Consider the following 13459-nt stretch of genomic DNA (forward strand, 5'->3'; position numbering starts at 1 on the left):
TGGCTGCCCTGTCGACTGGTACGCCCTGCTCGCTGATAACAATGGCCTCAGATTTCCCTTTCTCTCACAGCGCAAACCTTAACATCATAATCCGAGCAGAGCCGCGGCTCGCCGCGAATTTTCCTCCATTGCATTTCCCCCAATGCGTGTGTTTCTCTCGGTGGTTATTCTCGTTCTTCGTAGCTCTTTCGGTGGGTTATTGTATTGTCAACACAAGGCCTTGGTGCAGCTATTTGTATATAGTGGGGTTGACTTGGAGCGCCAGTCGCGGCTGTTAATCCCCATCAAGCAGCATCACCAGTGAAAAATTATGCTAATTGCAGACGTGCCGGACAGGACAGGGGCCTACAAGCGGAGAGACAGCGCCAGTACTTTTTGATTCACGTGTTTCCTGGTTAGGTGTCAAGCCATGGTAATATTGTTAAGTATATGCGAGGAGCCTCTGTTTTTTACTCCACTGGTGCAGCCTATATTAAATGACCAGGAAGTGGGTTTCCTCAGCCGTCTCTCGCTTGGCTCGAGGCAGAAACCGAATTCTGCCTATAATTGTTAATGTTTCAACACATCTCTCCCAACACACCCAACTAGTGTAATAACTAATGCGAGAAATGGAGGCTGGTGGGGGGCTCAGGGAACAGTCAACAGGCGCACTTAAAAAAAACGAGGGAGGGGTGTAAAAACAAATCAGTAAAAGGGGAAAAAGAATAGAAAATCTGTGATATTTAACAGCTAGGACGAACCGGTGCTACAGAAACTTTTTAGAAAAACTTCGATAGCGAGTCCATGTTAAAAATAGAAGAAAGGGCTTCCTGTGTTTTTACTGTAGGCTATGTAGGACTTTAACACCCAACGGAAAGAGAAAAGTAAATCAGCAAGAAGGAAAACTGAGAAGGAAACGAGGAGAGATCAACATGGAAATGAAAACACGCAGCCGAAGGTGTTTTACAGGTTTTATATTCTCTCTTCACTACCTCTCACCATCTCTCCCCCCCTCCCTCTTTCTCTCACTCTCTCAATGTTTCACTATCTTCTCTCCCTCTCTCTCTATTTTTTATTATTCAGGACACTACCCCCTTCGTTTATGGCTACGTAAGATTTATGACTTCTACCACACAGGACTAGCTGTAAACAGCTACTTTAAAAAGATGCATTTCGTGTGGGAACTGGAATAGAGAGGATCACCAACGGGGTAGGAAGAAGGTAGGAGACAAAAATGTAGGTGTCTGCAACTTTTATCTCCCTGACATTGTTCTGGATTTGCAACTACTGCTAAATGGACAAATGCAACCCACTTAAAAGATTACTAATGAACTAAAAACCCAAACGCTCCAGTATTTTGTATTTACAACTGGAATTATTTTCACGACTAAGCACATACCGTGGGAAGTTATTATTATTTCAGAGTTATGGCAAGAGAAGGGTCTATACCAACATGATTTTTGGGATTACAACATGCCGGTGCTTGTTAGAAGATTGAGGAAGAGTATTTTCGTCATTTCCATAGGATGACAGAGATGCGTCGCCTTCCTGATACATTGGAGTTGGCTGAGTCATGGATATACTATTTCAACGGTGGAATATGTGGACAGATTTTGGGATGCAAGGTTTTCTTTTTTTTCCCGCAGTGAACATTGCAACCAACATATTACATAAAGAGACCACAAACTCAATGATACATTTCGTCGGGATTTCCTATTTTGTTCATGAGAAGGATAGCTTTTTAGGTGGAAAGTGTTTTGAATGTTGGGTATGGTTTTTTCAAGGGTAAATGCTTGTGATTGTGTGGTGAATATGCCATTGAGTGTGAATATATTTCATTTAAAATGTATTGCGTGTTGTCCACTGTATTCATATGACAGACCCCTTACACTGAAATACATAGCCTATCTATGTATATATATTGACAGTGTACGTTTTCCATTTGGGACAATAGGACATTGCCACCTCTTTGCCTATTTGCCTATTTGAGTTATCCTATGATTCTTCTGTCACACATATGCTGTAAGAAGAATGCTGTTAGATGGCTAATCTACATAACGCCACACACCCATACACACCCATACATTCATCATCCATAATATCCATCATATATTCCCCCAGATATTACACTATGGCATTCATTGCATCATCGAAAGAAGAGAGCACAAGGACACACACAAACAGGCACCACCATTTTGACAATGATTTCGATTAATATGTGGTGCTTTATGCATATAGGCAAAGAGATGTTTATTTTGTATTTATATATATTTTTTTAAAAGCTCAATTGAAAAGCTCATACTTATATTCCAATGCCTCAAAAACATATCACAGGCCATTCTCACGGGCTAGATGTATGCCATATTAGAGAATATTATGATACACACTCTTGGCCTAGGAAATGTTTACCGATTATGTGAATGTCATATGCAGACTAAATCATCACTGTTGAATGTATGCAATGTGTGCATACTCCATTCCAATAAAACATATTTACTTTCAAATATTTCAAAGTACGTTTTCTTATGTTAAAAAAATATGATTATTTCAATGGGATAATGAAAATATTCATCGAATAGATGACATTCAATAGCACATCCGTTATTCATTCCTATTCATAATAACGAACAAATAATCATTTGCAATGCTTATATACTTGTAATAGGGTGACTTACCGGGATTATGTTGTTTCTTATAACTGAATTGTATGCAAGAATATAGCTTCCTGAAGGCTTGAGGGAACTGCAGAGGGGGGAAAAAGAGAAATATGCAATCAAAGGAGGTCGTAAAAAATCCAATACAGTGCATATGACCTCTTGTCTACAAATCGAACACACAGGCAACCTGAGAGTTTACCACAGGTGACAGATATCGTTAACCTTAAATTATTCTCGTGGAACCACGGAATGAATGCAAAACCAAAGGATATAATCCAGAGTGTTCTCATGAGCCCATTGTATTGATTTCAATTATCTATCAGATTACATAACATATTTCCCATTATTTATTTTGGAGATTCTGTCATCTCGCGCACTGGGCCTACATATGGAGCAAGTTAATCAATCAAAAGGTTCATGTTGAATAATATAAACAAAAATGTTCCCGCAATGTTAATACGTGGAAAAGCAATTGTGTGGATATTGATGTAATGTTATTTTCCTTCACGGTTGCTCGTGTAGCAAGCATGAATGAAGAATACATCAAAAAATCATCCATAATAAGTAGCCTAGTTGTTGCTATGTTGACAATTACTCATTTATTATAAATGTAGCAATTAAATAATAGCCTACCAATCAAGGCAAAAGGGATCAAAGTAAGTTCTAATGACAATCACATTCTAATAGCCTAATAACAACAGCAATAATATCCATAGGCTAATAATAAGGAAAATAATGAACACAATAATAATAGGGGGGAAAAGTATAATTATTATAATAAAGATAGCTTTAAAGGTGAGAAATAGCTTACAAAGTCCCAATAAACGAAATAGTTCAACGAATGAAATCGAAAATAAACGAAAGTGTAGCGTCCATTGAGAAACACCGTAAATAAAAGCCCCACCATTCTGGGAAAATAATCCCAAAGTCTAGGTAAATGTAGCACTATATCCAGTTCCAGAGTAAAAGTAGACAGAAAATGGCTTTATCCAGAGACAGGGCCGGAGCAGAAATGAAATCAAATGGCCATGATGGTCTGCATAGTAGCTCTTATTAAAAGTGGAATAAAAACGTTGGACGCTCTCGTTCGCCGGCTCCTGACAGCTAACCCAAACACATAAATCAAAACGAGGATTCCCCGACCTCCCCGACTTTGCGGCCTATAGCGATATAAAGTTATTTATTGCATCCCCGCACTCACGCACAGCATTGGCTCGCTTCCATTCCCGTTGCCCCGGTTTTTACTCCACTGCTACCCTGGTAGTTTTGAAGATTTTCAGCACCGATAGCTCGCTCGACCCGGAGCCCTACTGGACTAACCTAAAGTTACCTACAAAGTGCAGGGTGCTACAGCCCCCGCAGCCAGCAATGCTGCACGCTCAGAACAAAGGGAGGAGGCAGCTACAAGCAGAAGAGCTGATGAGCCAATTTTTTTGTGGAAAAGGGTTGAAAGAAGCCACGGGGCGAGGAAATTCAGAAGAAATGACGACTAACCAAGCACTAATTCAACGAAAATCATCCAAAAAGCCTGGCATGTGCTAAGGGATATCAGAATAACGGAGACAAACAACATAGCGATTTGGCTGGTTCGTTTCTGCACGGGTTGCAACAAAGGGCTCCTGCATAATTGGTCAAAATGCATATTAAGTGGATGCACAGGCATTAGGGGAATGGGGAATGCTTGCCTACTTGGTAATTTTATATCAAATCTACGCCAATGATCAAATCCCACAGCCCTGTAGCTCCACACTAGTGCCCCAGTACACAAATAGTTTCTCTCCAACTTTATTATCAAGTATTTTTTTCTCCCCCCCCCCCATCTCTCTCCCCTCTCAACACTCCGTTAGCGGTCCTTTCACCAGCCTGCGTCTGGCCATGTTTCCCTCACACCCTCCGTGGCCATTCGTTTACCGAAAAACGGTTCTCCACCATCACTTCTACGTGCACCATGTTAATGAACACGAGCTGGGTGCAAAACACCCGAAATTAACAGGCATGCAGCGGGGCTACATCTCGATGTGACGGATTGGCGTTCGGTTTTCCAAGTGACCTTTGCGTTGAAGAGCAATAACTCACCAGATTAATGATCAATCACCGGAAGAAGTCTACTTTGGAGTCCTCTCTTAATGTATTATATTTATGTATTAATCCGGGCCTTGCTGTCCAAGGCTTTCAAAGAGCCCGCATGGGCTTCTGGAAGTCAGCGAAACGCCGACATCCCATTTGTTGTGTAATTACCAGGCAGTTGTTAACAGCAGAGTTAGTGACTGAGCGAAAACACAGCCAGCAAGCAACAATAAGGTCCTTTCCAAATCCAAAATAATGCCCCGATATCTTGCGCTCACGTGATGCGCGTAGCTCAACATACTCTAGTTTTCATCGAATTGTGGCTACTCTTCCCCCTTGTTTGATGCCTCCAAAACGACGGAGAAATATATTTTCCTTCACATTTTCCGGATTGGTTGCTTCTCTGACTTTTGCCTCATTTTGCAAGGCACCACCCACCCCCAAAATTATAATTTTCTCCCAATCTCTGGGAGGGTGTAGTTTTCATCGGGTCCATTCGCCGAATTCTGCCACCTTGAAATGCAATGAGGTCTAACGACTGGCTTCCGAAATGGCAAATGACAAATTGTTCTAAACGAAGAGAGACATGATACATCTTATTTTCTCTCCCATTCTGCCGGATGACATGAGACTTTCAACACCATGGACTTGGTGAGAGAGACCGGTGGGGATGAATCTTTGGGTGATAAAAAGGGTTTCTGCACCGCTCACTGGGCGACTGGTGGAGCAAGGGGGCATGGTTTTACACCCACGCAGATAGCGCTCTACTAAAGATCTCCGGATTACAATTCAACTCCCATTTGAGGCCCGGTGACCTGAGCGTTACGTCTGTATCCCGTGGAGCTAGTTGTGATTGCGCAAGGGAACCTACGCAAGTTCAGAAGTGGTGTGCTAGTGTTTGAATAAGAAACACGGGCAAATATGTTTATGCAAGATGAGCTCGTTGTGCTTTTAGAGTGAATGGCATTAGGTTACGTTTTGATGGTGGTGTTATAGCTACATTTACTAAGTGTTTATTTCATTTGATCACCTCATTTGTTGAAGGTGCGAATGGAGAGAGAGAGGTGCCAATGGGGAGTGAAGAAATGGATGCCTTGCTATGGCATCAGTGCCACTGACTTCTCTGCATATGAGGGACTTTAGCTTATTGTCTTTTGGTTGCAGAGCATAGAACATCTTCATGTTCTAAATGCTCAACCAGGAATCCCTTCCATCAGCTAGTTTCATTGAGAGATCGGGGTTAATCTTTATGAGAGAAGGGCTCTAGGTGGTAATCTTTAACCGAGAATTCAAAGAGGACACTGACTTGGAGACGGTTGGGGTTGGGGGCCTTTATAGGTCACAGGACCCTTTCTGCTCCAGGGAACTAAAAAGTGCCAACCTCACCAATATGACATGTGAGGATGGGGTGGTGTGACCAGGTTTTTAGTGAATGAATGGTTAGATTTAGTCCTACAAGGTTTTACTGGAACCTGGACCTATAATTCAATATAAAAACGACTTCAATTAAACGTTTAGATTTTCATAGTACCTTTTTGACATTTAATATGCTTCAGAGAAGATGCTAATGATTGTTGTGTTGCAGAGTGATCCAAGGCGTCTTAAGCAGATGCCACTATAGCAAATAACTTGCATAAAGGTCATATGGACGCTGTCCACAGCTGTCAGATATTATATACTGACACACAGTAGTTTTACTGTCCCTTTTTCCATTGGAGCTTACCCTATATTGTCAGTGATGTATGATAAAATCAATTAAATCATGGCCACTTAGACTTTTGTGGTTTCATTCAGTTTTCCATCCCATGACGCACAAACTGCCAGGTCATGATTTCCACCCGAGCTATCCAACTAATGGTTGATATGCAGTAGAGCCTATAGACAAAGTGAGTCTATAGAAGTAAATGTGTTTTATAGAAGTATCAAACAAACAACAACAACAACACAGGTGTCCCACACATGTGGGTGGCTATTGTCTGGCTTTCCTTTACGCGCAACTACTTCTCGTAGGTTAAAGAAGCTATAGTTGGCGTGGTGTTCGTGTAGCGTCATTGCTTCCTATATAGTTGCAAGTCCACGTGCCTTGTAGATGTCTTTCACTGACACCTTGCTCGTGTTTATCTCGAGGGTAGTCTAGATAACGCGTGCATAGATAATGTGTTTACAACAGTGTACTTGTAAAATGGCAGTTGCAGATCATCGGTTTACAATGGTTTTACATTGCGCAAAGTTGACATTGCATGTAACAGTATGATTTAATTTACTGTATCTCTTGCTGTACTAAGTTCTCTAACACCATTTATTTTCATATTCTTGTAACATTAGCACATGTTGTTAGTGAGGTTGTGCGCCATATGCCTTTAGCTATCTCAATATTTCGCGGATGGGTAATTTAGAACAGAAACAATATATTTAATCGACTCGAAGTATTTGGTGTTTGCAGATGTTCAGACCGAGACGCATGGGAAGCCAAATGAGCAATTGCGGTATAGGCTCACAGAGGGGCCTCTAAATGCCTATCTTACTATTATCAGTGAGCTCTCGAGGTACTCTGAAGTCAACATGTTCTATTTTACTAGAACACCTTCTATTTTACACGCCTAGAGGTTAGCAGTTACAGTATGAAAGACAATATCTCTCAATTGCCCATGAACCCTCCAGGTCGTGTTCGAATTAATAGCGCTAATCTACGTTACTTCACATAGTCTAAAACGCCATTTGTAGGTTTGTGTGGCGCACAGGTTGTTCCACAAACAGCAACAATGAAAATAATAACAAAGAGAGCCCGTCGTGATGGGCTTGATAGTACATTTGGATTCCTAGGGAGACAGAAATGCCGAGGCTAAATTGGGAGCAGCTAGAGTAAGCAATCCTTTCACACGGTCATAAATCAGGAGCACATGCATCTTCTTTTTACAGCTAGCCATCAGATCCATTCACGGCTCACCCTACACCGCGAGTCCCCCCACTCCACTCTCTAAACATTAGATGCACCACACTTTACGCAATGAGTAAACTTTTAAATGGGGGTGTGGGAGCCCAGATATTAATGCTTGACAGAGAAGTAGAAAGAAGAAGAAGGGCGACAGGCAGGGAGAGGTAAAAAAATGCACTGAAAGGGAGAGAATGGAGAGCGGGTGAGGGAAAAGAGAGAGAGGGGAGCGAGTCGCCCTTTAGCCCTCCTCGGTTACCTATTCGAAGGCATCTGTCTTCGGCTATTCGAAAACACAAAAGTTTGCGAGCTCAGGCACACCCAAAGATGGGTCACACAACGGATAATTAATGACTTGTCTACAGAGGAGCATAGGACACTGGGAAGAGCCCAAGCATCCGGCGTCAGTCGATGCCTGAAAACCTTACCTGACTTCCAGCACTTCTCTGGGTCTCTCGAGCCCAGCTTGACCAGCGTTTGCGGGATTATCTACTGTAAACGCGCCTGGAATATATCGTTTTTTGCTTTTTGGTGACCTTGGATGCGTTGTGCGTAATTTGGTAATGGTATCTTTCCACTAAACAAAACAAAATAAGAGAGTTTACATGGCAGCTTTGGAAAGCTATAAATCCTCAACCGCGAGCAGGACGGACTGCTCACAACACACATGCGCGCGCGCACCCATCAACACGACGGGGTCTTCCGAGCCCGAGTGCTCCCGAACATGGAGCACCCTTTGCACTTCCGAACTCTTGGAACCCTGCATGCGATTCCTTCGGGCTTAGCAGTCAGCAGCAGGCGATAGATTCCACCTCTACCCTCTCCCTCTTTTTTCCCGCCTATAGCTGCTTGCGTGGAGCGGGGTGGATTGACACGGTGAACTACTGAACCAGTGGACTGACAGGACACAGGGTGGAGAAGGCAAAGGGGTTCGTCTGTCCAATAGGGATCTGACTGCACGGCTGCGAGGCCGACACGCGGGCCATATGGCGATTACAACCTGCGGGCTTCTGCAGGGGTGAACGTGGTCAACCTCATTCCGATACTGCCATTTTGTTGCCAGAGTTATATTCATTTTTAGGCTGGGGGTGGTTGGCGGATAACGGATAGTATGTTCTTCACGAATGAAATAGGCGTGCATTATAGCGGGGGATATAAAAATACATGACCTCTATCTTGATGTTCTGTAAAGCTCTCACCCTGTGATTGTTTTTATTGCACTAACGTTTGTACATTTTGTAAAGATCATTACGTTTTAGAATTTGTGACTATGTCGGATGCACTTGGCTTTGTTTCTTGGCTGATCCTTTTTTGCGTCTGAGTGTTATCTGCCTACGCTCAGACAACACAAACACACACACAGAAACACACACACACACACAGAAACACACACACACAGAAACACAGAGAGAGAGAGAGAGAGAGAGACAGAAATGGAGAGAGGGGGATAGAAAGAAAGGGGAGAGAGAAAGAGATACAAGGTATGGAGAGGGAAGTTCAATTATACTGATGCAAATGTACCACGATAGTATCCGAGTTATTTTGAGTCCTGCATGAAAAACCTTGCCTTTCTTCTGAACATTTCCGGCTTAGTACTCTTATCGCTCCCCTGCATGCTCTTCAACCGAGTGAAAATTCTCCTTGCAGCCTCTGGATACGGTTTCACCGGTCATTTTTCATGCGCTTTTGAATTGCTGCTCTTGTAGATCATTATAAATTAGCGCGGGGCTTCATATTGATTTATTTCCGAAGGGGTAATCATTCCTGCATTACTGGAGGCCGGGGAAATACCTACCTGGCCAACCAATATCTACATGGCCCTCTGAAAAGAATTAGGAGATTGAAATAGACTACTCACAAGGATAATAATAATACTGGTAATATAACTTAGGGGAAATAACAGCTATTATTTTCAAGTTTAAGACTCAAGTTTAAGACTAATCTGACCACTCGATGGATATTTTAGCTGTGTTTTCACCTGCTTTTAATAGATGGTTTGGGGAGCTAAATTATTGTGTAGCTTTTGAGCAAGTCGTTGAGTAACATTACATCGAAACTGTATTAGGCTTCGTGTAATCTATTATGTCAAATTTCGGCTTAATATTATGGCTAAGGGTGGTCAATGTGACTGAAATAAAGAGGATACATATTACGCTTATGTTTTAGTGGATAAATGCAAGACATGTTAGATAGTTAGATTTTCATTGCATAAAACTTAAACTAAAGCTTTCGATATTTGTTTACAATGACAAATATTGCAATTATAGAGCTAAGTTAGATCGAGGTTAGGACAGGCTTTAGAATGAACAGTTCTCTCTTGTTTGGATATATTAAAACAATCCCATTGCTTTTTGTGTACCTCTTGTCCTGGTTATTATGTGGTAGATACATGTGTTACTTATTTACGCGTAAATTAATGATTAATGGTACGTCTTTTGTTTTTTGTCCACAGGAAAAGTTTTGTGTTCTAGTGAATCTTTTGTCGCCTGCAGTGTTATGTACCATACATTCCGTTATTGTTTTTATACTACAATGAGTGAAGCAAGCAGTGTCGTCGTAGTCTATCTATAATTGTAAAAAGGAAGTGCAACAATCGAATTTAAGCTACCTCCAAAATACTATTATTATAGAGCCACCATTTTCTTTATATAAACAAATTGCACAAAAAAAACGGATGGAAATACATTTATCTCGATGTGTTTGCTGTAGCACAACAAAACGAATACGTTGAGGTAAGCGAGAGAATATTCTGGAGAGAAGGGGCTATGCTTATGAATGGTGTATTCTTGGAGGGTCGCGCCTTTTTGTGAGAGAAGGGCTCAATATGGCTGCCATATATTTGTATTGTTCCCACTGCTGTTGAGCGGGAAGATGCGCTCGTGCTGCCTTGTTTCTTACGCGTGGGATTCTAACGACCTTGTCTGGGACACAAATGATAAACAATAATCAGACACACTTACGCATACATACATAGAGCCATATAGAGATATACATAAACAATCTGGACGCCGTAAATCAGTTGCAGGTTGCTGAAAAGGTTTTGAAGTGCAATAGCCTATCCTATAGAATCGAACCAAAGAGCCATTCAAATAAAGGGCCCACTTTCAGCTTTCAACCTCTAGTTATGGCAGGGAGGGGAATATAGACCATTTGTAATAGTATTATACTGACGCTATTATAGAAGCCTCATATCCCACTGTTGCTACCATTACATGCTACTTACAAGTGTTACTAATAATCTATTTGTAGCCTATTTACGTGTATTAGACCTGTGCGTAATGCTAATAGTTCGTTTTTTACTATATGCTATTAGCATTTGTCTTGGCACCATGATTATGATGCACAATTGTTTCCAACATAATCTGAGCACCCAGCCTAGCTACCCATCTGACTGGCATTTGGAATAATTTTTCCAACGCTGGGCTGTCATTGAAATCAGACATGAGGCGGTTTCAGTGAACAACGGTGATCTCTTACGCGCACAATGTCCCCCTTCTCATTGCCTCCTGAGCGTCCACCGAAATGAGCTGGAATATTGTTTTTGACACAGCGCCCGACAACAAGGAGCGCCGCTGGAATAGACATTTTGAAAAGTGCTGCCCCTCGCTGCTATGCCCATTAATATTTGATGGGAGCCACCGAGTTGTTCTAATTTTGTTACACAAAGGTTTACACTAGCGAGGCGAAGGGGAGGATTGTGGAAGGAGCCAGCCATGGGAATGACATTTAAGCTGCTTTTGTATTCATGAATAAAAGGAAGCACTGTATAATAAATATGTATTATTATTACGCCTATTATTATTATTATTATCCTACAAAATACTGATTTTATTATCTGTATTGTCATCCTTTTCACACCAAAATGTGAGTAAAACATTTTCAAGTGGGAAACTGTTGCAGTCTTTGTCTGTCTTTATAGTTTCCTCTTTCAATCGCATCAATGCACCATACAAATGTTATATCCACACCAAAACAACGTTAACGCGTCATATACAACATTTACTACGGTTAGCCCAGAAAATAACATACCCCCCCCCCCCCCCCCCAATTGCCACCACAACCAATAAAAAGGGTGCCAGTGCTATATGACACAATAGTACAGTATACTAACAGTACACCAAATAATAAACAATACTATCTGCTGTTTACTAAATTCAGAAATATAAGCTACTGACATAAGTCATCAAATGTTGCATCATTTCAAGGTCGAAGAAAATGTACAGAAATTTAAACGAAAGAAATCTGTCGAAAAATATTCTAAAAGAAATCCTCCAGTCCCTTTAGCTACAGTGAGTCGATACTATGCTCGTCACGCCACCCCTCTGATACAACACTTCCCATCTAGCTGAATTATAGCCTACTCTTCTTCTAAGTTTGTATTCCAATTAAGTTGTATATCTTGTCCAAAAAACGTCTGAAGCTCAGGTATTACACCTCTGGCTATGAATAGGCCTATGCTGGCGAGCTCCGGCGCTTTTATGAGATTCAAATGGCGACGAGGCGTTCCCGTTTTGCCAAATTTAAACAAATCTTCCCTGAATTGGTAATCGCATATGTAGTAACTCAAGATCTCGAGCTACTTAGCCTTCATATTAGTTTGCTGATCCATTGCCGTAAATCGCCCGCGATAATCAACTGCGGAGGGAGAGAGGAGTGTGAAAAAGGCTGAAGCTGTTCTCGACCGGCGAGAGACAAGAAGCAACCAAAAAAGCCAGAGTGAGAAACGAGGATCCAGGAATCTCTTCCTCATTCCCGCGTATCATCACTCGCCAATCATTTTCCCCGAGAAATGATTTATCGTGGAGACGGCCATAAACAACACAACTCCCTCACAAACACACAATGGCAGCCCGCTGCCGCTGACACACATATCACTATAAATCAAGCGAAGAAGCTGGCTGAAAAGAAGAGAGAGGGAGAGAGAGAGACATGCAGACATGAGGAAGACCGAGATGAGATGGGGGCGGATGAGAATAGTAATACGACTGCTTTTAAAATATATACATCGCTATCATTGCATTGCAATACAGTGCAGTACTATGACATGTAACGGCTAGTATCGTTCATGTAACCAAGGCTGAAGTCAAACGATGGGATGATGGGTGCAAACACATGCATGATGTCAAAGTACGGCAAGATGAGTATTTTTGACATATTTACCACAATATAACAAACAGCATATAATTCATTGACTCGGGTAAGCCAACAGCGCAGCAATGCACTTGCGTGGAAGTGGCGTCCCCGTTTCCGCTATACTCACAATGTCCACACCACGAGAGGCTCCCGTCCAAATTTGTTTTATTGCAGCCTCTGTGTGTCTCTCCCCTCTCTTTTTTTTCTCCGCTATAGGTCTTGTTTTTAAAAGGACAGTTGAATTTCACGTCAGACACAGGGAGACCATGTCTGCGATATTCCTGACGAATACATATCTATTCTGCAACCTCTGCATTAATTATTTAATGAATCACGTGACCAGGAGGGGGATGGGGTACCTCTCCCTGCACGCTCGCGGGACCACTCTGACCCAACACTCCAGAGCCCACGTTCCAACTTAAATCTTTTACAGAAATATACAATAAAGACTGGCCTATAGGCCTACACCGTTTACTCTACAGCTCTTTGTGAATGGGAGAAATACGTCTTAGGCTACGTGTGTGCTATGTAGGCTACTGAAATAAGTTATGTTAAGTGGCAATACGAGAGAGATGACATGGTACGAATAGAGGAGGATAGTGAAACTCTTGGGTGCGTTCGTTTTGTCTTTATTCCTTATCACCTCTGTTTATGTATTTCGAGATAAGGGTGTTTTTCTTTCGCTTGAAAA

The 13459-nt window shown here is 41.9% G+C and overlaps 1 protein-coding gene and 1 long non-coding RNA gene across 12 annotated transcripts in view; one reads left to right on the plus strand and one right to left on the minus strand.

Annotated features, from left to right (window-relative positions):
• The window catches only part of LOC139565403 (homeobox protein Hox-B3a), a 56663-nt gene that overhangs the window by 6763 nt on the left and 36441 nt on the right, over positions 1-13459 (minus strand). For 3 of the 10 annotated variants that reach the window (XM_071385713.1, XM_071385714.1, XM_071385712.1), the window contains one exon: positions 2655-2721. The gene's annotated coding sequence lies outside the window, so the exon portion shown is untranslated. The other 7 variants (XM_071385715.1, XM_071385721.1, XM_071385720.1 and 4 more) reach the window with 7 other exon arrangements.
• LOC139565408 (uncharacterized) lies at positions 476-2485 on the plus strand. Of its 2 annotated transcripts, none has more exons than XR_011672897.1 (2): positions 476-948; positions 1063-2485. It is a non-coding gene; the product is annotated as an uncharacterized lncRNA (long non-coding RNA). The 2 variants fall into 2 exon arrangements; XR_011672896.1 differs by having other exon boundaries at positions 476-937.

Source organism: Salvelinus alpinus, chromosome 36 (genome assembly GCF_045679555.1).
Source record: "Salvelinus alpinus chromosome 36, SLU_Salpinus.1, whole genome shotgun sequence".
NCBI classification, from domain to species: domain Eukaryota; kingdom Metazoa; phylum Chordata; class Actinopteri; order Salmoniformes; family Salmonidae; genus Salvelinus; species Salvelinus alpinus.